Source organism: Mus musculus, chromosome 4 (assembly GCF_000001635.26).
Source record: "Mus musculus strain C57BL/6J chromosome 4, GRCm38.p6 C57BL/6J".
NCBI classification, from domain to species: Eukaryota; Metazoa; Chordata; class Mammalia; order Rodentia; family Muridae; genus Mus; species Mus musculus.
The window spans coordinates 107,759,116-107,782,931 of NC_000070.6; the positions used below are offsets into that span (position 1 = coordinate 107,759,116).

Sequence of the window (23,816 nt, forward strand, 5' to 3'; positions counted from 1 at the left end):
TTCCTGACGCCATCTGCTTTGTGGGATGGTTATGATAGTTCATTTATAGAGAAGCTGAAAACGAAAGAGCCTAGGGGAAACGTGTCACTGGTCCGCAATGTCTGAGGCTCAAAAACACTCAGAAGAAAAAGAAAGAGGTGCATCCACTGGACACGTACAGATTCCCCCTGCCGTTGTCCCTCAAGTGCCCACAGAACAACGATTTCCATTCTATTACATTGCCTGAGTGCTCAAGAGGTTTAAAGTGTGCTGGGTGGCTGTGTGTCGGTGAAAGGAACCCCTCGCTACCCCATTGTCTTAGTTAGAGCGTCTTTTTTTTTTTCAGTTCGAGTTCTTTTAATATTTAAATACAAAAAGTGAGCGCTGACTTCTTTTTTTATACATACGCAGGTCTAAGAGCCAAACTCTGCAGAGGAAATGAGTGCCTGCTCTGCCCAGTCCCCCTCTGGCTAAAGCTACAGCCAGCCTCCCTTCTCTCTGGCACACACAGGGATTCCTGGTGACTCCTGTACTACAGGTATAATGGATTTTGTCAGTGCCACAGTGCTTACATGTCCTAGACACTTCCATTTTAAAAAAGGCCTTATGGTCGGGCGTACTTACTTCTTTCCCACAATGGGTACGTAAGAACTTCCTTAGGAGCAGTTTATTAGAGAGTGGGCTAACCTTCCACATGGCTGTACTCCAGCATTGGAGTGAGAACAGGAAGAAGTAAGTGAGGGACTTCATTATGTAGGGTACAGGTGTACCTGGGGTCTCTCCATGAGAAACGGAGAAAGTTCCCACTATGTTCAAATAGATCGATGTGCCAAGGTTAAAAAAAAAAGAATAAAAAGTTCCAACAATCAGCAGTTCAAACACAAATGAATTTCAAAGTTCTCCCACAAGGACAAATACCGAAGGAAGAATCTACATCTTTCCAGGAAGTGGAGATAGAGCCCCTGGCATTCCTCCTGACAGCCCTGTGTTAGGCCCTAAAAGTATCTGCCGCTGCTGCAGTTGCTGCTGTTGCTTCATCTGCAACTTTTCTGTCTCAAAGACAACGGGAAGAACCAGGATCATGAAGGAAGTGGTCCCAATCCACAAAGCTGCCGTGGAAAATCTGTACATCTTCTGAGCCACGAAGAGCGAGAGGTCAAAGGTGGCTCCGGCGGCTGACTGGACCCTCTCGGGAAACATCTCCGTCAGACCCCAGAGTCTCTCCGACAGGGTCTCCTCTAGCTCGTCGTTGTTGTCCTCTTCCAGCTCCTCCTCGGCTTTCTCTGCCGCGGCTTTCTCTGCCTCGGCTTTCGGGAGTAATTCCTCGGGGGACAGAGGCTCCCCAGCGCTGGCTGCAGCAACAGCGGCCATGGCTGTAGCTTAGTTAGAGCTTCTATTGTGTGATACAATCTTGACCAAAAGCATCTTGGGGAGAAAAGGGTTTGCTTCAGCTTACAGAGCCACAGCACTGTCTGTGCCTGAGGGATGTCACAGCAGGAACCTGGAGGCAGGAGCTGATGCAGAGGCTATGGAGGAGTGCTGCTTACTGGCTTGCACCTCCTGCCTTGCTCAGACTGTTTTCTTACATGCCCCAGCACTACCAGCCCAGAGGTGGCACCACCTACAGTGAACTGGGCCCTCTCCCATCAATCATCAATCAAGAAAACGTACCACAGGCTTGCCCACAGGACAGCTGGTGGGAACATTTTTCTAAGTTGATGTTACTTCTTCCCAAGTAACTCTAGCTTGTGTCAAGCCGACATAGAACTTGCCAGCACAACCATTCTAGATGCATGTCTAACTAATTTAATTATTACTAATAAATAAGAAGACATGTCATTCCGGGCCTGGGAACATCTGGACATGGGGCAGAGATGGTTAGGGCAGTGCTTGGGGAATTGTGACTGGTCCCTAGAGCCTAGGGCCATGGTCTGAAGCACAATGGGAAGTAAGGGAGGACAGGTAGCCCTGTTGGGTCCTAAGGAAACAATAACGGAGGGGCTGTGAGGCAGGTGAACAGGGCCCTGTGCAATGAAGTGATGATCAGGGTGGGGTGTGTACCAACAGCAGCTTACCAAGGACTCTCACTTGAGCATTTACCACCCCTAGGATTAGGTCCTGGCTCTCCTATCCCCAGCGGATAGACTTGGGAAGTTGTGTGCTGAACTAAAATCCAGCCTCCCCATCTGTCCTGCAAAGTGATTTTTAACCCACATTACCTCACGGGGCTATGTAGATAGCACAAGGCTTTGCCTTTAACCTACTGACCTAAAAGGACAGGTGTTCTTATCCCAGTTCCCCCGAGGCTGATCATAGTCAGGAGGAAAGATCCAAGCATTTCCATCCACGATGGGATAGCAGACAAGCTCTGTCAGACTGGCTGTATTCCAGCTTCCTCCTGCTAATTCTCCTCCACATGCAAGCCCATCTCAAGGTCTGCAGCAGACAGCCCAACCTGTGACAGGGACCCCTGATTCCAGCCACACAGCCATCCCAAGATGGTCTCCATGAACAGATCCTCCAGTGGCCAGTACTCTAGAAGGCAAAGGCTCAACCCACGGGAAAGCAGCAGCCTGCGAGGTGAGCGTGGATGGCCTTTGGAGATAGATGCCTTGCTTGGAAAGATGGTCTGCCTCCCATTTATATAAGATGACACACAGCTCATTGGACTTAGGGACCATGGTGAGAGAATTGCTCCTGGAGAAGGGAGAGGACTGGCGTGATGGGACCATGAGTCAAAAGAGCCGGCAACTACCCAAACGAGAAGAGGCAAAGAAAGCATGTCTGCCCCAAGCCCCTGGAGGGAACCAGGTCCCACGGCCCCTCCATCGTGGTGTCTGGGCCAAACCTGTTGTTTCCTGTTATGCAGCTGTGGAGGCTTACTTTAACAGCCACTGGAGCCCACACCATCTCCATTCCCACCAGCCTCCTTCAGAAGTTCACTTCCCCAAGACCCCAGACACTGTGCATAGGGCTGCCTGCCTGAGGAGGGGGACTTCAGAGAGGGCCCTTTCCTTTAGTTTTGAACCTTGAACAAGATGTGTTTGGAGGGCAGGGAAGGTCAGGCCAAGGGAAAGATCATGTTTTACAACAGCCTCGGGGGAAAAGCTCTACAGAGGTGATGAGAATACAGGTTCTAGAGGAGACGAAGAAGATACAAGTGGACAGGGATCAGGGCAGATCAGAGGCCATTGGGGGGACAGATCAGAGGTCGTGGCAGGGTAGATCGGAGGCTATTGAGGCCAGATCAGAGACTATTGGGGCCAGATCAGAGGTCATGGTGGGGCATATCAGAGGCCACTGGCCACAAGAAAGAGATTTCTCCTAGACTGGTGTTTTTTCATTTTATTTTATTGCTGTTGCTGCTGTTTTTGGTGTGGTGGTGGTGGGGGGTTGGTTTTGGTTTTGGTGGTGGTGGTGGTGGGGTTTTACTTTTTATCACAGAACTGTTTTAAATTTCCAGAAAATTCAAGAAGGTGGTATACATGATTTTTCAACTTAAAATAGAACCATGCCTTGATAAACCCATCATTACACTGAGAACTTCATTAAATTAAAAATATATTGACTGCACAGGACATCCTGGCACAACCCTGCCCACCTTCTACAGGCTCGGAATGTTCACATTAGCTCCTGCACCAAATCCTGTACCACACAGTCTCCGTTACGGCAGACTCCTGAGTGGTTCCTGTAACTCAGGGAATACTATACTGCAGGTGAATGGCTGTACAGACACAGGGGACTCAAGTGGGTTTTTGTGGATGTGATTAGATGCCAACACACACATGCACACACACACACACACACACACACACACACACACACATACACACACACAGTCTCTGGGCTAGTTGTGGACGTGACTTTCTTTGGTGGCCCAGCATTAACAATAGGTCGCACCTCTGTTTCCAAAGACATGATGCAGGACTTCTGCTAAGTGTATCTTTCTCTCACTCCACTGTGAAGCTGAACAATAGTCAGCTAAACTGAGCAGTTCAGGAGGCCTGTGTCCGGCCCTCACTCCCCAGCTTCCCTTTTGGTGTCTGACCTTGACTTGGGGACATTTGCTACAACTAATGAAGCTGTGTTGACACATTATTGACTAAAGTCAATGCTTCATTCAGACTGTGCTAGTTCGTAATCTAAAATCCTTTCTCTGGCATTCAGCCAGGGATGCTGCATCCTGTGGAGCCATAGTGTTACCTTAGGCTGCTCTCTGGTCTTGACAACCTCCAGACAGGCCTTGTCTTGGATCACTTTGACAGATGAGAGACGGTGGCTGGTGTTTGTGGAATCCCTTTGCTGGAAGGATACCTGCTTTGTCATGAGCAGTGTTAGGAAGCAGGTCACAGAGGCAAAGAGACATTTTTAGAAATTATTTTTTATTACTGTTTTTAAAAGACAAAAGTCTCATTATATAGTCCCAGCTGGTCTAAAACTCACCATATAGACCAGGCTGGGCTCAAACTCACAGAGATCCTCTGGCCTCTGCCTCCACACCAGACAAGAATAATTCTTTTGTTTGTTTGTTTGGCTGGTTGGTTGGTTTTGTTTTGAAGACAGGATTTCTCTGTGTAGTTCTGCCTGTCCTGGAACTCACTATGTAGACCAGCCTGGCCTTAAACTCCTGAGTACTTCTCCATCTGCATCTGCCTCCAGGGTGCTAGGATCAAAGGTTGTGCCACCAGGGCTGGCTGCATGAGTCATTCTTATGACAGCACTTTCAGCATTCAGCAGTCCCTACCTTTCTATGACAAGGGTGTCCTGTAACTGTGGCTTGTCACTGTTCTTGATCCAGTGGTTGGGATAGCATTTATTAAGCTTCTTAGAAATCACTGTATGGGTCCCTCCCCACCCCGCTCTCTCTTCTGTCTTCTCTGAGAAGTTACTTGTGCGGTGGGCACTTGAGGACAGGACACAACATGCCACCTCTTTACATTGAAATTAATCTGGTGGGTCACTTTTCCTAAAAATCCAGTACCAATAAGCATGGGCAGACATCCTTATGTTCTTCCTGTTGAGGGGAACAATCTGACACATTCATCAGATGCTAAATACAAGCCCTTTGACCCAGCAAGTCACTGCTGTTGAAATGTCTATTCCCAGGCATAGTAATACCCAGGCAAGGAAGCCTTTGGCAACCCCATGGGAAGTCACCAAAAGTGTGAATCAACCAAACATTGTCCATTGATGGGACAGCAGGGCAGACAACAGTAACAGAGTCACATCACAAAGTACTCAGCAGCCACCCCACTCCTGAGACTAAATCTGAGGGATCCGAGTGGGCATGGCTCAGAGATAGATTCCTGCTCGTCTGTGGTTACTGCAGCACTGTTCAGTGTCAATGTCATAGAATCTGCCTGGGAGCCAGTGGATGAGCAGACCAAGACATCACACCCTTCATACGGTGGAGTATTATTCATCCATCAAAAAGGTGAGATTATGTCATTTACATGAGAATGAATGGAGCCAGAGATCATCGGAAATGAAACAAGCCAGACTCAGAAACACACACACACACACACACACACACACACACACACGAGCGCATGCAGTTTCTCTGTGTAGTCCTGGCTGTCCTGGAACTTTGTAGACCAGGCTGACCTTGAACTCACAGAGATCCACCTGCTTCTGCCTCCTGAGTGTTGGGATCAACGGCATGTGCTGCCACCACCACCCGGCTCTAGAGCTTGTTCATTTAAGGTGTAAAGTATAAGGCAAATTATTTGAGGGGAAAGGAAAGCAATGAGTGTGGGGAAGGGCATAATGAGAGAAATGGGGGATGAATGGAATGGAAGCCCATTGCATATGGGTGTGAGAAGGCCACAATAAACGCGATCTGTACAATGATATAAGCTAATGAGACTGACAGAAAAGACCATAAAACTATGTTTGTGGACAGCCGAGCTTCTGAAAGAAGTGTACGCACAACTGATGGGCCTCTGAGGCCCACACTCAGATCCTCACGTATGCACAGAAAGCATGTGGCAGGACCCGCAGTAACCTTACCTGTGGTGGCTCCAAGGTGGGAGCAGAGGAAGACAGCAATTTCCACTTTCCCTTTACAGCTTCTGACATTTTGCACAATAAGCAAGTATTGCTTTTGTGATGAAATGTTTTAAATATTCATGATGCCCTGAAGATCTGCATTTGAAGGAAGCAGCTGCTGGCGAGGTGTGAGCTGGGAAACCGAGGTGAGCGAACAACAGACCAGGTAGGAGCCCTCAGTGTCCTGCAACAGTCAGAGAGGCAGGGCAGGGCACTGCTTAGGAGGCCGCATTGAAAGGGCTGATGGGCTTTGGTTGAAAAGAAGCACATGGCATTGCTCCATCGTGGGTGTGTGTGTGTGTGTGTGTGTGTGTGTGTGTGTGTGACATCAGAGGAGAGTGACAAAGGAGCCACTCATAGGGCATGACAGACAAAGGGAAGGGACAATCTGGTTGTGAGGTTCTCGGGCCAGACGTATACAGAACTGCCACCATCCCTGGCCCCAGGGACACAAGTGCCCTGGACCAACACAGAGGGATCAGTCATCACACACAGCCCGATAGGGAGGGGTCTAGGCAGCCAATAGGCAATCCCACAACCCTGGTGTTTCCCTGACTCCAGACGGAGGTCTCCCTTCCCATAGGCCAATCCTAGCTAGAAACCAGAGGACAGCTCATTCAGGACAGCCTTCTGGGTAATAGGGTCTGGGGGACTGAGTGGATGGAGAGAGGAGGGAGGGGAGAGAGAGAGAGAGAGAGAGAGAGCTCACCCAGTGGGTAAGAGCAGTTGTGCAAGCAGGATGAATTGAGTTCGGAACCCACTTGAAACACCCAGTGTGGCCAGACAGCCCAGCTGGAAAACCCTCGGGGTCAAGGTTCAGTGGGAAATCCTGTATCAAGGGACTGAGACACAGGACTTTAAAGGAAGATTTCAAATTACTTCCTTCCACATCCGCAGCATGGGCACACAGAAGCAGATAAACCATATGCCAAGAAGGAGAGGAAGGAACAGCCATAAACTTTAAGCTTTCTTTAAACTACAGCCTGAGCTGATTCATCATCACAAATGAAAGGCACATGCCGCCAAGCCTGACACCCTGAGTTAGATCCCTGGTTCTCATATGGTAGAAAGACAAAAAGGACTACGAAAAGTTGTCCCCTGAGCTCTGCACACACACGAGTACACTCACACAAATGAGTAAATGTAAGCCCATACCTACAATAGTTAGGGGCTAAACTATGCCTCCCACTAGTTGAGTCCTAAGCATCTTATGCATTGAGAAGCAAAAACCATCACTTCCACCCACATTCCCTTGGCTGGAATTCTCTCACATGACTAAGGCAGCCTAGGATACGAGGCCAATCTGCATGCTTGAGAAACAAAGGTAATGAGCTGAAGCCCCGTGTCACGAGAAGACCAACAGCTTCTTCAATAACCAAGGAAGGACTGGGGAGCCCCCTCAGTGAATAAAGCAAGACTTTAAGGTCAGATCCCTACCACCCATGTGACTCCCTGGAGGGCATGGTGGTGTCTTGGCGGTGGGGGACAGGGGACCCTCAGGGCAATTTGTAACAGCACAGCGTACCACAGTCAACTGGAATTGTTCCAGAAGAGCAAGGTTAGCTTCACATTTGGTAATTAATGCAATCCCCTATTTATAAAGAGAGGAGAAAACCTACATTTGCTTCTGCAGATGTTGAAAAATCCTCTGAGAAAATTAAAAACATATTCCTGATGAAACTGAAAGGAAGCTAGAAGCGTGGCCGGCCCCTTTCTCCATGTAGTAACCAACATCTACAAAAGGCCGACAGCCAATGCCATGGACTTCAGTAATGGGGCAGGCCTGTCCGTTCTCACCATTTCTATTTTATGCTGAAATGGAAACTCTAGTGCAATTAGAAGGCAAGGAAAATAAAATAAGTATAGTAGAAAATTAGTTAAAATGCTGAGATTTATTTTTTAAATATTTATTTATTTGATGTATATGAGTAACACTCTAGCTGTCCTTAGAGAGAAGAGGGCATCAGATCCCATTACAGATTGTTCTGAGCCACCATGTGGTTGCTGGGAATTGAACTCAGGACAGCTCTTAACCTCTGAACCATCTCCCCAGCCCTAAATGCCAAGATTTACAAATGACTTTGTTTCATTAGAGAGCTCTGTAGAACCTACAAAGTATTTACTTGAATTAATGAGTAAATTCAGTTACGGGCTATGAGAGGAGTTTATAAAAGTCAATTGTGCTTTGCTGTGCTACAAAAGCAAAATTTAAGGTGGAAAAATTAAATGTCACTTATACCGTTATCAGAAAACAGAATGCTAAAAATATATCTAAGAAGGCTCTGTGTATCTAAAAACTACAGACTATGGCTAACAGAAATTAACAATCTATGCAATTGTAACTGTAAATGATGTGTTGGAACACCCACAGTCAGGGTGTCTGTGCTTCCCAAATGGCCTAGGGCTTCAACACAACCCTGGCAGGGGCTGGTGAGATGGCTCAGTGGCTAAGGATGCTTTCTGCCAGACCTGAAGACCTTCACTTGATCCCTGGGACCCTCAAAGTGGAGAAAGAGAACTAACACCTCTTCCTCGCCCCGCCCGAAGCTGACCTTTGATGTCCACATTCATGCCTTGGTGCACATCCCTACACACACACACACACACACACACACACACACACACACACTCACACACACACACACTCACATTAAACATGAAATTAACAAGAGATTAATCGCAGAAGGTTTTCTGAAGAGGTACACAGGAGGCGGGGAGATCAAGTTCAAGCCTGGACTACATGAGGAGACTCTCAAGAATGAAAAGAAAACCTCTATGGTCTGCGAGAACGTGAGCGTCTCTGGCGGCTAAAACGATCTTCAGCTGAAGAGCAAGCGTGAAGAGCTGGTGCCGACTGCCGAGACAGTGTGGTTTGCAAGCATAATCATAGCAAACGAAGGGAAAGAACAGCTTCAAGCCAGAAGCCCGCTCGTGGCCGAATGCGTTTCACCCCTCATTGGGAGTGATCATTTTAGATAAACATATTGGAACAATTAGCTATCCATAGGAGGAGATATTAGATCTAGCCCTTACCTCCCTCCAAACAACATGTTGCGTTGGTACAGATCATGACCCTAAATGAAAACTTATAATCATAAAGTTTTTAGAAAAAATATGTTGCTGAAACCCTTTTCTTAAGGTAAGGGGTGTAATGTCTATCCCTCCACCTAAGGCTCCAATGACAAACCAAGGCATAATTCTACCATAGTTCAGCCTGGGGAACCAGTGAGCCTTTGGCTTCCTTACAGAGCATAGGTGAGGTTACTTACGGGGTATTGAGTGCTTCTCCCCCCAAAAGGCCACCGGAAAGTCTTCACAGCATGAATCAGGGCCTTTCCACACCTGCAGAGATCAAGCCTCTATTATCTTCCCTGGCGTATATATTCTAGCCCCTCTCCCAGGTCATGTGTAATTAAGGTAGAGCTGCACTCACCCAGGTGGTAGGAAGTGTCTGGAAATTTGAGTGAGGGCCTTATGGCCCACCTCACCCTTCCATGGAGGGCTGTAAACAGTCACAAGCCCAGATGGGGTGACCTTTTTTGAAAAGGGGCACAGTGAACCCCTAGTACCTTGGAAGATAGTCACGTACAACAGAATGTTTTGGGAGGCTTTGAGGTAAGCGAGGATATTTTTTTGCACGTGAAATGTTATAAGAGAGAAAAATGTCTCAGATCCACTAGTGATGGATTGGCCACCCGGAGGCACACCAATTTGAACAGCTATTCACACACCAAACTGCCGTCCCCAGCCAGACGAAAGGTTTGGTCTGAGAAATTGAAGGCACTTTAGAGTTTATTGAGTTCAGCCTCCTGCTCAGAGCAGAAATGGCCGGTGTAATCGTTTTCATAGTTTTTCATCTGGTTTCCGCTTCAGCTCCTAAATTCTTTCTGGCATCTTGTGAGTTCCTGTCACCTGAAGATACAGAAAGCCACGCGACGAAGCCCAGACTGCTGATCAGAGAGAAGAGGTGGGCCACCCTTTTATTCCACCTGATTGTGTGGTTGAACACTTGTTTGAATTTCCTGAGAAGCACAGACTCTTTATCGGAAGAACAGAGTTTTGTTTTAGGGCATCGATGGGACCATGGCAGGTGTAGAATAGTGAAGGAATAAAAGACTGTACAATGGGCCATCGTAGACATTCCTAACATCTATTTACACACTCCTTTATTTGTGTACATGTGTATGTGTGTGAGTGCATGTGCGTGTATAAATTCTGGTGCATACGTGCCATGGTGTGCAGCTCAGAGCGTAATCGCAGGTGTTAATCCTTACCTTGAGACAGGCTCTCTTTGTTTCTGCTGCACAGTACAGGCTGCAGCCATCTTCTAGAATGCTGCTCCTTTTTGCCTCCTACCTTCTCATAGGAGTGTCAGGATCACAGTGGCTTTAGCACACACCCTGGGGGTTTGAACTCAGTCCTCATAGTAAGCACACATGCATGCTAAGCCATCTCCCCAGCTCTGACTTCTATTTTTTTTTTTTTTTAAAGATTTATTTATTACATGTAAGTACACTGTAGCTGTCTTCAGACACACCAGAAGAGGGCGTCAGATCTCGTTACAGATGGTTGTGAGCCACCATGTGGTTGCTGGGATTTGAACTCTGGACCTTCGGAAGAGCAGTCAGGTGCTCTTACCCACTGAGCCATCTCACCAGCCCATGACTTCTATTTTTTAAGAAACCCTTTCTATATCTTAAAGGATTTCTTGCGTCTAGACTAGAAAATGCAACCTGCCATTAAAGGTTCATTTCCAGGAAGTGAGGGGAGAGATCAAGATACACCTCGTGCAGGTATGAAATTGCCAAAGAATAAGACGAACTTTCTTAAAGAGAAGTTTTCCTCATCCCCTTTTTAAAAAATGCAGTCTCGAGTGGTCCAGGTTGGCCGAGAACTGGCTACGTAGCTCAGGATGGCAGTGAACTACTGCTCCTTCTGCCTCTACCTCCACCTCCACCTCCAAGAGCTGGGATCACAGGAGAGCGTGCTGAGCCTGGCAGGCATTCTCACCTCTTCCAGGAAAAACTGCCTGAGCAGTGGAGTGAAGAGCAGCAATCGCTCTTCATGTGACATAAGCGCTTCATATCACTATTATTTTTATTGACATTATGCAAGTGAGAATTACAGGTTTTTTTTTAAAGTCCTCATTGAGAAGATGAATAGGCAGGCTCCAGGTTGGTAGGAAATACAAATCAGGAACATGGTATCTAGGAATGAATATGAGAATGCCTACAATTCTATTTTTTTCTTAAAAGATCATCGGATTGAAAGCAGGCCCCAGCTTTGAGCAGACGCTTGCCTAGGGAAGTGTGGAAATGCCCAAAGAATAATGAAGTACCTGCCACAGAGCTGCTAACTATCCTCCAATCACAATGAAGCCACGATGTCAAAACAATTAGAAACAACAGGACTGGAAATACCAAATAGAGGCTGGGAGTACTGGCACACACCTTGCTCTCAGCCCTTGTGTGACTGGGGCAGGCAGAGCTGAGGTTGAGCCTGGTCTACTTAGTGACCATCACCAGCACTGCCGGAACACTGCAGAGCAGCGGTTCTAATGTGGGGGCGGACCATTCCACGGGGGTGGCCTAAGAGTATTGAAAAACACAGATCTTTATGATTCATAACTTTAGCAAAATTACAGTTAATGAAATAACAGTGAAAAGGATCTTACGGTTGGTGTCACCACAACATGAGGAACTGTATTAAAGGGTCACTGCATCAGGAAGGTTGAGAACCACTGTTGTAGAGACCTTCAAAAAAGGAAATACCAAATATTAGCAAGGTATAAGTAATGTTAACTGATTTTCTTACACATTTTAAGTGAATATAAAACCATGTAACTGGGGGGAGGGTATGGGGGACTTTTGGGATAGCATTCTAAATGTAATTGAGGAAACTACATAATAATAAAAAATATTTTAAAAAACCATGTAACTATTTTTGGTTTTGTTTGTTTTGTTTATGTTTTTTATAATCTGATGACTCTTGGTTTTGTCCGTTTCTAGTGCATGGGGCTGAACTCAGGGTCTTAGGATAAGCTAGGCAAGCTCTGCCCCTTCTTTATTATCAGCTCTGAGAATCTCTTATAAAACTGACACCCATCTACCCCTAGACTAGCAGTCTCACCCATGAGAAGCAAAGAAGCAAATACCTATAAAAGGATTCATATATGAATGCTGATAATTGTTTTCCTAGGTAGAATCAGTTGGCGTGTTTGCAGGCAAGAGGTGGGCTAGGCAAATTCTGTACCTATGATGGAACTCTGCAGCAATTACAAGAATAAGGTCTTGATACTGACCTGGGCAGAGCTTGCCTAGCTTTGTGTGTGTGTGTGTGTGTGTGTGTGTGCGCGAAAACCCCAAGGCTGATGCCCACGAGTGGCTGGATGAGCTCGGCTGGGGAGGGGTGATGAATATGTTCTGTTCTGTACGCTGAGTTGAACAGCGACAGGGACATCTCATTGCCCGGCTTACCACACCGAACACTTAGAAATACATGCATTTAGCATACACATATTATTCCAAAATAAATACAAAGGAATAGCTGGAACGGTGCTTTAAGATGATGAATTCAGAATTAGACAGAACACAGATGACAATGAGTTTTATGGCAAGTGAGTAGCTTAGAGGATGGTTTAATAATGGTATTGAGATGAGTGGAAAAGATCAAATCAGGGACCGGTGAGTTGGCTCAGTGGATGCTCATCACAGACAGTGGGAATCTGGTGACCAGTGTTCAATCCCCAAGTCTCACGTCAAGGTGGAAGGAGAGAACCAACTGACCTTCATCTTCACACACACACACACACACACACACACACACACACACACTCACATAACTCACACACACACACACACACACACACACACACACACACACACTCACATAACTCACACACATACTCTCTCTCTCTCTGTCTCTCACACACACACACACACCTACAAAGGACCTGTACGTCACTTTTTTGCACCAACATAATGAACCGCTTGGGTGCTGAGGCAAATGTGGGTAATTAATTCGGTTGCCCTACGTGTAGGGCAGAGAGCTGTTTCTCAAAACAACTTAGACCCAGCTGACAAGATGGCTGTGGGCCTGAGCAACATCTTAGCACCCAAGTAAACTTGTAAAAGGGGAAGTGATCTCACACAGCTGTCCCCTGACCTCCACACATGTGCAGTGACATGTGCACGCGGTATGTGCACACTCCCACAGCGCGCGCGCACACACACACATAATCGTTTTTTAATGACACAAACCTGGAACCATAAAGGAAAAGACACACACTAAAGTCAGCCACAGGAGCGAGGGGGCGGGATTGAATAAATAAAGAAAACAGAACAAATGAGTATGTAAAAAGTGGTCACTTTTTTTTTCAAGATTAGTAACCCAAGAGATGGACACAGGATGTGGACAGATGGCTTGCAGAAAATACATGCAAATGGCTTGTAAACACACAAAGAGATGTCCACGCTCAATTACAGAAAGAGAAAGGCCACCAAGAACACGTTACAGTTCCCCTGATTAGATGGCTCAGATTTCAGGGCTTGGCCATCTCCCGTGCTGGGCAAAGCAGACTGCTCTCTCCCGCCTTGTTGATGGGAATATAAATTGATAGACTCTTGGAAGACAATCCAGCCATATCTATCAAATATAAAATTACCCTCACCCTGTGACCCAGGCATTCAGCTTCTAGGAATTAATTCAACAGATACATTCCACATGTCCACAAAGACAAATGACAGAGGTACCCCTTGTAGCCTTGTTCGAGGTGGCAGATAACGGCCATGAAGAGGAGGCTAGTTAAATGAATGGCCCTGTCTAACCATAATGGGATTCCTCGAGATTGCCAGATGCACAATGAAGTGGTTTAGGGGGATCCCTGAGAACTCACAGCCTGGAGCCAGATACCTGGCTCCTTCCTGGGATGACTGTACTGTTTGTAGTAGTCCACTGGCTTCTTTTTTCCACTGTCATAGCTCCCACATGGGACTGTCATGATAACAATAACAGCAATAGCAATAGGTATAGTGATAGTAATGCCAACTTCAAGACTGGTGGTTACTCTCTTCAGAGACCCAGCTGCCCTACAACTTGCTATGTAGCCCAGGCTGGCCTTGAACTCACAGAAATCTGTGTACTTCTACCTCCTGCATGCTTGTATTAAAGGCTTGCACCAACTCACTCTAGGCCTAGACAACTATTTTTATTTATTTATTTTTATGTATATGGATGTTTTGCATGCATGTGTCTTCTTGCCGTCTATCTGTAGTGCCTGAGGTAGCCAGAAGAGGTCATCAGAGTCCCTAGAATTGGAATTACAGACCGTTGTGGATGGTAGGTACGAGCGCTGGGAATTGAACCTGGGTCCGCTGTAAGCATAGCCAGCGATCTTAACTCCTGAGCCATCTCTCCTGCACCAAAAATGAGGATTAAATGAGCAAATACACTTTAAGCATTTAGCTCAGTGCACTGGGGTTAGAACTGTCACTCACCTCTAAAGGTCTCCAAAATACATTAGGTACAAAAAAACCCACCACCACCACCACCACCACCACCACAACAACAACCAGATCTGGTTCCAGTTGCAAAAAGCCAGGGTATTGGAATATCACACTGTGCCCAGTAAATAGATTGACCATTTATGAAGTTGAGAAAAGCTAATAGGTCAAAGCTATACATGTGTGCTTACACATTCATACACTGTCCCTACAAGGATGTTCAAGTAACTACAAGTTATCTGTCATGGTGCACATTTGTGATTCCAGCCCTGGGAAAGCTGAGACAGGAGAATCAATAGCTCAAGACCAGCCTGGGTTACATAAGGGTCCCAAAACAAATGAACAATGACAACCATTTCCTAGAAATTCTATCTGAGGTGTGATCAGGGATGGAAGCAACTTTTGTGCAGTTAAATACACTTTCTTGCAAAGTTTAGGTACAAGCTATTCCAAAAATTTGAAAGCATATTTTGCAAAGAAGCTCTTGGGTACGATGGAGCCATTCTGTGTCCTGATTATTATGATAGCAACACAAACATAATTTTCTATTTATTTGTATGTGTATGCATGTGTGGGTACATGGAAGTGAGGATACAGATGTGTACCCATGCACCTGGAGGTCAGAGGTCGACCTCCCTCTCCACCCTGTGTACCTGGCAGGTTCTCTCACTGATTAGCTAGTCTGTCTGGTCAACTTGCTTTAAGGACCTCTCGGCCCTAGCTCCCATGAGCTGAGATGCAAGAGGGCTGTCGCACTTGGTAGCATTGCATGGGTTTCAGAGCAGCCTCAGACAAGGAGACCAGGAGGGGGGTCTGTATCAGCAAAAGGGAAGTATCAGAGTGGGTGCAGAAATGGAAGGGAGGACTTGGTGTGCTCTGGGGACACAGGAGGGAGAACTACACACAGCATGGGGGATGCAGGAGTGGTGACCTAGAACAGCATGGGATGTGTGTGAGGAGGACCTGGCATGGGGTGGGGATGCGGGAGGGAGGACAGCAAAGGCAGGGAGGATGCGTACACTGCTTCTTTCTCAAGGCGTGTGGTGACAGTGCACACTGTTGCCTGGCCCTGTCCAGTCACTCTCTCCTCACAGCCACAGAGGCAGAGAGCATCACTGTAAACTTCCAAGAGAAATCAAACTGACTTGCCCAGGGAGTACCTGGGAGGGCCTTTGAACTATGCCAGACTAGAGCTTGTGTGCTTCTAAGCCCGGAAGAGTCCTTTCCACCAATAAATTAGGTCCAGGGGAGTCAAGAAGGGCTACAGAGAGAGGGTGACACTTGGCCAAGTGCCTTGGAGAGTTTGAGTAGGCTTCTGTCCCACACAGTGTCCTTTATAAAATGGGCTCAGTGTCTGCTCTTCCTGCAGTCAGGCACAGTCTGCACAGCCACAGATATGGCAATGCTGAGTTCTTCACTGTTGATAGAAGCCTTTCCCAGGGGAGATAAGGTCCCGATGACAAACCATGGCACAATTCCACCAAAGGTCACTCTGGGAACCAATGAGTTCATCATTGAACATAGGTGAGGGGTTGTTGCTCCCTAACCAATGATTCCTGAAAAGCCATACCCAGAAGGGATGAGGGCTCCCCTGTGGCCGTGTACACAAGTCCCCTCTTTAGTCTTCTCCAACTTACACACACCCTAGCTCCTCCAGAGTTGCCAGTTGCAGGGAGCAATTGGATAGTGGAGGTGGGGGAGGGGTACAAACCATCAACCAGCCCAGTTGGGATGTTCCTTTGTAAGGTGTGTGGGGGTGGGGGTGGGGCACAGATGAATGCTTCAAGATGGCAGTTTCTTGGCTGAGGACAGTCACTCACAGTACTCACAGAGAGCTGGGAAGATGTGTTCAATGAAAGTCTTGATATGTGACAACATTCCAAAACACTGATGTTGGTTTAACACGGCAAACATACGGGCCGGCCAGGCAGTTCTGACCTCCGTGGGGTTTGCTCCTGCACTGGAGTCAGCTGGAGAAACTGCTGTAGAGAGAGACCAGCCGTTTTAGCTTACCTGGGACTGGCTCAGTTATTGTACTGAAGGGCCAGTGTCCCAGGCAAGCCTTCTGCCTTAGGCAGGTGCAGAGCTGGCTGCCTTGGCTGTCAGGGACAGCTGAGTCCCCCCTCCACAGGGCTTTCAGCCTCCAGCAGCCTGGCCCGGGTCATTTCCACAGTGCCCCAGACTTCAAGCAGCTGCGTGCAAGGCCTCTGAAGTGGGGCCTCATTCGGCATGGCCAGCCTAGATGAACGGGTAGAAACGGGGGTGGGGGTGGGGGAGGCTGGGAAGCCACATTGCATGGGACAGGCTGGGGTTGGGGCTGAAGCCAGTTTTGTAATCCATCTGTCACAGAAGGCAGTCTTGACTCGGCTGAAATAGACCCAGTGAGATCAGACTGATCGCTGGCTCTAAATGCTTATTGTCTCAAACCGGCGGCCTTCACCACACAGCAAAAGCTGATGGCCAGTGTCCCCATCCCAGTGTTGTAGTACATTTTGGGAGCAGCAGGAAGTTTCATGTAACTGGAGCCTGCTGGGGAAGAAGTCTCTCATTTCTTCCCTGGTGGGATGAGGAGAGGAGATCCGGGTTCCTTTCCTAGGGCAGAAAAGACAGGGCCCAGAGAGGCTAGGCAGGCATCAATGGCCGGCCATACCACTGGCCCACATAGACTAGGGCTGGCATTGGGCATCCCCTCTTGGGCTGAGGGAAGCCCTGGGAGGGAGGGAGGGAGGGAGGGAGGGAGGGAGGGAGGGAGGGAGGGAGGGAGGGAGGGAGGGAGGGAGGGCATGAAGGTGCTTTTGCAGTCTCTTTCTTAAAGAGCAAGAGGTATCAACTATCTGGTTGGGAAGAGGCAGATGGGAGCTGGAATGATAGGACATTGAAATTATTGACCTGCACTCCTGCAGGGTTGTTTATTTCTTGGATTTGAATGGTTGTTTTTTTCCCTCTCCGATGCTCCCTTAGGAGCCTGTATCTTAGGTAGCAAATAGATTTGCAGGTGTTTAATTAGCCTAGAAAATCAGATGAGCCATTGGAGGCCTTGGTCAGGAATCTCCTGCCTCCCTGGAGGCTCCTCAGGCCTGGAAAACAGGCTGGTTCCAGAGAAAAGGCCTCTTGTTCCACGCCCTGACCAATTAGGCCCCTGTCATACATGTCCCTAACTGGTGTGGCCTTGGACAGTTGCTCCCTCCCCAGACCTCAGGCTCCTGTCTATGCCTCTGACAGAGGTGGGACAGAATGGCAGGTTTGAATGACCCAGCACACTAGCCAGGATACCTGCTCTCAGCAAACAGCTTGTGGCAGGACCAAAAGTGCCCTGTGCTGGGGACATCACTGCCCTCACAGTGGCTGAGCTGGGGACAGTGGAGTGAGATGCCCGCCCTTGGCAGTGGGAGTGGCTTTGCCCTCTCTTAGATAGGGTAGAAGGTACAGTTTGACCAGAAAGCCAAGGTGCTGGCTGATGCGCTCTTGCTCTCTTCCCCTTCTCTTGAATGGAGGCAGAGGACAGATGAGGAAACTGAGGGGAAGAGGAAGTAGACACTGTGGGCATGGGGGTGGGGCCAGGAAGGCATATAGCTGTGTATATATGTGCCAGGCTCTTACTGCCAGGCTCTTCCCACCGATCTGCTTAGCGTCTATAGCAGTGGCTCTCAACCTGTGGGTCAGATTCCTTTGGCAAAGCTCCATCTCCATAAATATTTACATTATAATTCATAACAGTAGCAAAATTATAATTATAAAGTAGCAGCAGAAACAGTTTTGCGATGGGGGGGGGGGTGTCACCACAGCATGAGGAACTGTGTCTGAGTCTGTTTCCTCCCAACCCTCACCAGGGGTTCACAAACCACTTCAGTAGGCAGGAGAGAAGGAGGAATTCTGGGTGACAGGCCCAGAGCTCTTTGCAGCTAGTTCTAGCCTCTGAAGCCTCTTCTAGCCTCCCTAGCCTCCTCCAGCCTCCCCCATAGCCATAGGGTTGCAGCATTAGGAGGTGAAGACCACTGATCTACAGCTATCAGCTGTGGGACTAGATGCCCTTTCATTCCCCCCTGTCCTCAGGAGGGATGCAGCCAGTGCGGAGGCTACAGGAGGCTGGAGAAGCCGAGGGTGGGTGTGTGGCTGGTGTGTGGGGTTTGTTAGGTGAAGGGTGTAGAAGGCTGGGGAGAATAAGGGAGGCTGTAGAGGGAGGAGGCTGTGGAGGCTGTGGGGAGGCTATGGGGGAGGCTATGGGGGAAGCTGGAGGAGGCTAGGGAAGCTGGAAGAAGCTTCGGAGATTAGAACCGGCTGCAAAGAGCTCTGGGCCTGTCACCCAGAATTCCTCCTTCCTTCCTGCCTACTGAGGTGTTCTGTGAACCCCTGGTCAGGGTTGGGAGGAAACACACCCAGCAAACAGAGTTCTCGATTATCTGTGCCAAGGACCAGCCTTGCCTAGGTCAGGGATTTGGGAGCTGCAAGCATGGGTTACAAGCTGGTGGCCTGTGTTCTGCTCGAGATGGCTCCCTAGACAGCTCCCTGCAGTCTGCTCGAGGCAGCTTTTCAGACGGATTTCTCTTTGTGTCCTGCTCTGCTCTAGACAACTTTTTCTTGCTATTCTAAAAAGCTTCCTGCTCGAGACAGCTAGCTTTCTGCTCAAGACAGCTCTCTCTGGTTGAGACAACTCTCTCAGCTAGTAAAAACTTCTAAAAGCTCTCTGGATAGCTCATGGGTTTTCTGACCAAAGTCAAAAAAGCTCCTATTTAAAAAAAAAAAAAATCTTGGATCTTCCAACCAAGTCAGAAATCCTATTTTTAAAAAATTCTAAGAGTAATTCTTGGGTTTTTGATCAAAATCAGAAAACCAGAAAAATTCTAAAAGAGCTGTGCTCGCTCTCAAAGTTATTCTTGGGGACTCCAACCAAGGTCAGAAATCCTATTAGGAAAAAAATTCTGAAAAAGAACTGCTATTACTTTCCATTAGCTCTTCTCATGCAGACCAAACACCTAGTTTTTAAAATTTAGACATCAATTAGTTTTTTATTCTGGGTTCCCTCTTGATCATCCCACGAAGCACAGACAATAGACAGCTGGGTGTGACCTGCCCTGGAATTACCATTCTAACCATACCTGGACCTAAACTCCCTCAGTACCAGGTTGATCTTGAGCTCAGGAATCTGCCTGCATTTGTATCTGCCTGTCTTTGTATCTTTCTGACAAGTTGGCTCACAGAGCAGCTGCCTCTGTTACTCCAGATCTATGAAGCTCCTTACACACTTCATATGGCACCCTTGTATTTTTGCATAGTTGAGAAATTATTTATTTTCAAACTCGTGTTTTTAGAGTTCTTTTCCATAGCTGTCCTGAAGGTCCCAACATTCACAATTTTGCTGAGATATTAGCTACACCTTCACCTCCCCGACTCATCCAGTCATTAACGCTAACAGGGAGGACATTCCTCGGAGGAACGTGAAAATATGTTCATTATTACACGAATAAGCCTCACACCCACAGCAGCCATCACCACTTGTGGAGGCCCAAACCTGCTGGCCTGTTCCAGGGGCAGGAACCATGTCATTCCACCCCACCAAGGCCATGACGGACTCCGCACATCTGCCTGCTAATCTCTGTCTCTGACATTTGGTTAATAGTGTCCCTTAATCAACTTGCTATTTTGTAAAAGCTCCTTAAAAAACAAGCAAACAAATAACAAAAAAACCCAAGCCTGCATTTTAAAAATAAACTTTCTTCTTTTAAATAGTTTGAAGTTTACAGAAATGTGACAGTTCTTTCTAATGTATTCTTTTTATTAAGTCTTTGAGAAATTTATACGATGTATTTTGATCATATTCATCCCCCCTACCCCTTCCCATTTGGACTTGCTTCTTAAATTTTATTCTAAAAGGATGCTTCATTATTTTTGCACAGGAAAAACCAGCGTGAGTCACCTCAAGTAGATTTTAATCTTAAAAATGAGCACAAAAACAAAGTGATGTTATTAAATTTTTTACATTGAAATAAAAAATTAACAGCTCAATACCCACAGTGATAACCCTGATTCACCGAAATGTAGTCAGCACAGAGTGCAGAGTAGGCCACTGTGTGTGTGTGTGTGTGTGTGTGTGTGTGTGTGTGTGTGTGTGCTGGGTAAAGAGCTAGGATTGGCAGCTCACATCTTTAATCCTAGCACCTGGAGGCAGAGGCAGGCAGATCTGTATGAGTTTGAAGCCAACCTGGTCTGTATAGTGAATTGTAGGCCACTAGTCAAGGTACTCAAACAACAATAACAAACTACACACATCTGTAGTGGGTGAACACCTGATTCAGCAAGACCCTGTCTCAGAAAATACGGTGGAGGTTGATAGAGGAAGGCTTCTCATTTGCACATCTGGCCGCTATATGCACATGTGAAAACATGAACACATACGAACACACACTGATATAGGTACAAATACACCATACACCACAATAATAATGGTAACTACATATTTAAAAGAGGACACGGTTGATTGACCCCTTCACAATTCAGGCTTCCCTGCAGCTGCCCTGTGACGCTTGCCAGGAGCTCTTGAAGGACTGTGCCAACCCCAGCCCAGCTGTAGGTTACTCAGGATCTGAGGATTCCCTGGGACCAGCCCACCACAGCCTCTGGCAGGTAAGGTACCGCGTATTGTCCCTGTCTCCTGTTCAGAGGCAGAATCCCAGGCAGGTTAAGGAAATGCTTCAAGACCACAGGCAGAAAAGCCTTACAAAGCAGAGGGCTCCAAAGTCTGCCCTTCTAATTCCTGTGTTCTGCTACCAAGAAGAGAACAAAGGACAAGCTGTTTTTAAAGAGAATTAGGACGTGGTGTGGCTCAGCAGCAGGGAGCTTGCCTAACATGCACGAGGCCAGTCCTGGCTTCCGTCCCCCACACTGGACAATTTTATTTCCCCCAACCATGTTCTGCTCTAAGTGTCTGGATTATATAGAGACGCTGAGAACAAGGAAGATGAACCCCTTACCGACAGCCTCCTCCAATTACTGGCATCCTGAGTGTGAGCGAATTCAATTTCGAATTGAGATAAACAAAGCCTTTCCCCCAAGAGTCCTTGGCAGTAATACACCAGGTTTGGTGTGCTAATAAATTCATTTTAAAATGAATATATCACCATGAAGACAAGATGCTCATCTGCAAACTTCCCCAATCTCCCATGCACCCCTGGTGGTACCAGCGACACAGAGTGAAAGTCGGGCTACAAAGCAGTGGTTCTCAACCTCCCTGATGCTGCGACCCTTTAATACAGTTCCTCGTGTTATGGTGACCTCAACCAAAAAATTATTTTGTTGCTAGGTCATAACTGTAACTCTGCTACTGTTGTGAATGTAGTGTAAGTGTCTGATATGCAGAATATCTGATATATGACCCCCCCAAAGGGGTCGAGACCCACAGGTTGAGAACCACTGCTCCGATGTGAGGGTAGAGCTGCTGCTGTTTTCAATAAGGCTTCAAGCCACACAAACCTACTTCACTGACAAGACTGGGGCATCAAGGTAGGCAGATTCTGGAGGCCAGCCTCCTGGGTGGGGCTGGGGGCTGTGGGGAATGCTGCAGACACAGGCCCTTGCACTGTACGTTCCCCGAGCCTGGACGTCTTTCCCAGGAGTTCGAAGCCCCACTTCACCCCACTATTCCTTTCCTTCTCACCCCTTGGACCTCTGTTCTGATGTCCCCTCTCGGAGGAGCTTTAGTGCCCCACTCCCAGACTCTGCTTCATTTTTATCTGAAGTCCTACAGTCTACATCAGTCGATGTTTCTTGTTGTCATCTATAGAGGGCCCAGAACCTGAAACCAGGGTGAGCTACATAAATGATCCTGAAACAATCAGGAGGCTGGCTCCACAATCAGGCCCTGGGCTGGCACTAACACAGGGGTCCTTCCTGCCTTTGCTTAGCAGCCCTTGCCATAGGAAACTCAGTCTCTCTGTTCCTGAGGGTGACTACCTAGGATTTTTTTCTTTTAATGCACATATGTGAGGGTTTTTTTTTTCCTCTTTTTCTTTTTTAAATCTCTATCCAAAACTAGATTAGCATGTATTTCACAGAAACTAAGAGGTTTGTGTCCCACCAGAGACCCAAGGGTGACAAAGATTCTCTCTTCCAGTATACAAATTCCTAAGCAGTGGGCTACTTTGACATCATATTCTGGAGCCCAATGTCCCCATGTCCCCATGTCCCCATGCAGGAGCCAGGGAATATGAGGCCTGCTGGTGGTTCCTGGAGGGGTGATTCAGAGGGCTCCAGATGAGCCCCTAGCAGCCATGTGACTGTGTATGTTGTGTTTTATAAAAAGATAAAGAGAGAAGGAATATGTTTGGTGGAGGTATAGTCAGGTATGGGGGAAGGAGGTGCCTCCAAGGGCCTATGCTTGTCCCTTCCCCCGGGGAGGGGACCAGCCACAAGATGACGACAGTATAGTATAGAATAGAGTTTATTCAGGGCATGGGGAAGGGAGTTGAGAGGGTAGTAGAGACAGAGAAAGGGGGGGGGGGAAGGAGGGGAAGAGGGAGAGAGAGAGGGAGAGAGAAAAAGGGAGAGGGAGGGGAGGGAGAGAGAGAGGACAGGGAGAGGGAGGGGGAGGGGGAGAGGGAGAGAGAAGGGGAAGAGGGAGAGAGAGAGGGAGAGAGAAAAAGGGAGAGGAAGGGGAGGAGAGAGAGAGGACAGGGAGAGGGAGGGGGAGAGGGAGAGGGAGAGAGAAGGGGAAGAGAGAGAGAGAAGCAGTAAAGGAGTAGAGGCCGGCCATAAGAGAGGAGGGAGGGGAATAGGGAGAGAGGGGGAGGGGGCAAGAGGACAGAGGGAGAGCAAGAAGGCAAGAGCAAGAGAGAGCAGAGGGGGTGAGCAGCCCCTTTATAGTGAGTCAGGCACACCTGGCTGTTGTCAGGTAACTGTGGGGCAGAGCTTAGACAAAATGCTAACCTTTTACACCTGCAAACTGGGGGCAGTGGGTTTTCATGGACCGCAAAGCCAGGGAGCAAAGCCAGGGGGCTATTGTGGATCAGACTCCCATCCTGGTGATCGCTAAGAACCAGCTGAACTGCCCCACTCTCAGGACCCTCTTGCAGATCAGCAGGAGAGACGTCCTCTCCCTCTCGTTTACCTAAGCTCTGGTAGAAACACAGGCCAGGTCAGGGGCTCCCGATGGCCTGATTACAAGCTGTCAGTGTGATGGATGGGACAAATTAATCACAGACATGAAGTCAGAACGTACCTAGGAAACCTGTTCCAGACCACAGTCCTTGACTACTGTTGCTGGAGTGGCTAGCATGAGCCACACGAATGATCAAC

At 47.7% G+C, this 23,816-nt stretch overlaps 1 long non-coding RNA gene and 1 pseudogene across 2 annotated transcripts; one reads left to right on the top strand and one right to left on the bottom strand.

The window, feature by feature from the left end:
• Nucleotides 1-171: 171 nt before the first annotated feature.
• Gm12907 lies at nt 172-11,878 on the top strand. 2 transcript variants are annotated; one of them, XR_867989.3, is made up of 4 exons: nt 172-517; nt 6,048-7,451; nt 9,901-9,994; nt 11,283-11,878. It is a non-coding gene; the product is annotated as a predicted gene 12907 (long non-coding RNA). The 2 variants fall into 2 exon arrangements; XR_376517.4 differs by having other exon boundaries at nt 6,048-6,173.
• Nucleotides 325-1,358, bottom strand: Gm12906 (predicted gene 12906; annotated as a pseudogene).
• Nucleotides 11,879-23,816: the final 11,938 nt, after the last annotated feature.